Here is a 2,300-nt window from a genome sequence, read left to right as displayed (position 1 = left end):
TGGGCAGTGCCGTCAATTATGCCTCCACTAGCGTCATGTAAAACTATTTTACTTGTTGGACAGCCCCTTCAAATGAGAGTAGTGCATGGAGTAAGGGATTTTTTTTCTGTTCCGCTCCTCCTCCTCCTCCCCATAATTCTCTGTAGGTACAAACTAGGGCTTCATCCTGCAGGAACTGACACACCAGCAACCCATATTGTTCTACAAGTTCCACAAACGGCATCCGCATTTTTTCCTGGTAGAAGTCGCCTACTGTCCCGAGACCTAATTCCTCCCAATCTATCAATTGCTCCCAAAGAAAGATTTGGCGTGTGGTTCCATGTGGTAGGCCCACCACGGGGAGCTGCAGTGAGTATTTGGGAGTCGCGGGCAGCTTGGCCCTTTTCCAACACTGTAGTGCTGTAGTCTGCAGGGTAAACTTGTAGGGGATAACGACTCTATAGTCCAGTATCTTGGCTAATACTAGGGTGGGGTGGGCATTCAAGTCTCCCATGAATGTTCTCTCCGCATTGATTCCTTCCAGCCGTTGGGCCAGCCACTGTAGCTGGGGCGGCCAGATAGTGCAGTTCAAAGTTGGGCACCCCCGTTACGAACTGGGTGCAGCAGTTTCACCAGTGAGACTCTCCTGCATTCTTCTGCCCATATTAAGTCTCGCACCAGTGAATCCAGAGGGGAAAACCCACTTCTGGGCATACACGAAAAGGAGGTTCACAAAATAATAGAGTAACCTGGGCAACATAACCATCTTGGTCAACAATATGAACACCCTCACCGGCAACCTTAATGAGCTCCAAAAGGCTACAGAAGGATCTGAGCAAGTGAAGCGCTCCGTCGAGGTTGCCTTCGTGCAAGTCAGCAAGAGGATGGTAGACATGTATGCCCAGGTATTTAATCATGGTTTGAGCCCAGTTAAGGTCCATTGGGAGAGTAGGTGGTCTCTGGAGCATTCCCGCCACCAGGAAAAGATAGGTCTGACTCTTGGTCTATTTACTTTATTTACTCGAAGTCCTGTCAGAGCATCACATCTATCTATTAACCTCAGGGCCATTTCCGAACCTGCCACCACCTTCCGCAGATAAAATCGACTGGCCATCCACATATAAGGACACAATATGCTGTTTCCTATTTTTTTTTTTTACTTTCTTTTCAATTTTACAGATACAAAACAGGACCCTCCCCCCTCCAAGCATCATTAAAAACATTTGGTTACAGATCGACAGACTCATTATGGCACATTGCAGGTTAGGACAACATCCGAAACAGAGAACAGAGTTTTTACGGAAGTTCATGTGGTACTTTCAGCATGAATCAATGCATTGTGGACATCGTGAAGGTAGATCGGTCAGGCCCCATACTGCCCCTATCGCAAATGACCCCTCAACGTTCCCCCCCCACCCTCCCTCTCAGACTCTGATCCCGGTGCCGAAATAAGCTCGCCACTGGTCCCTTCTGAGTCGCTGTGTGATGATTGTTCATCAGTAGTGAGAGCCGCCATACACATTGAACGCCATGCTAGCAAATCATCTTGTAATTTCTCACCTTTCTGGTGGCTTGCATGTGTGTTTCCTCTGCGAGGGTCCATTCCCTCACGTCCTTAAGCCAAATGTCCACACCAGGGGCCCTCTGTCCCATCCAAGTAATGGCTACTCTACGCCTAGCCAGCACCAACATTAAATGCAACAGTTTAAATGGAAGTTTCTTTTTTCTAGGTTTGGGTACTGATCCCAGCAGACAGTGCAGGGGGGATAGTTCAACTCGGAGACCCGTAGTGGCCGCTAAACGACCGACTACCCCTGTCCAGAAACTTCCCACCAGCGGACATTCTCATGCCAGGTGTAGGAATCCTGCGCTTCCCGTGCCACACCTGGGGCAATTGTCCCTCCTGTCTTCTGCGTAACGACTCACCGACTTCGGAGTGAGATAGGTGCAGTGCATGAAGTTGAAGTGAATAAGCTTGAAGCGCGCGTTACAGGACACCTGCTGTGTCAAAAGCCCTATGCGCTTGCGCTGTCCGTGGTCTAAGGAGGCCCCGAAGTCCGCCTCCCAGGCCGCCCACGTAGGCGGCACCGGGGGGGGGGGGGGCGGAATCGCGTCTCATAGCTGCATAGAGTAAGGTAATCAATCTACATCCTTTGCCACATGCTGTTTCCTATTTAGCGTCAGTCCCAGTCCCTTCCTGCCTTGGTGGAGCAGAGCAGCCAAGGCCTCCATCACTAGCGCAAACAGCACCGGCAATAGAGGGCAACCCTGTGTCATGCCGCGAAAGATACTGTATTGAGCAAAGTATGTTCCCCCTGTCC

The sequence above is a fragment of the Lissotriton vulgaris genome, chromosome 3_1 (genome assembly GCF_964263255.1).
Source record: "Lissotriton vulgaris chromosome 3_1, aLisVul1.2, whole genome shotgun sequence".
Lineage (NCBI taxonomy): Eukaryota > Metazoa > Chordata > Amphibia > Caudata > Salamandridae > Lissotriton > Lissotriton vulgaris.
Note: the sequence above shows the minus strand (reverse complement) of the source record.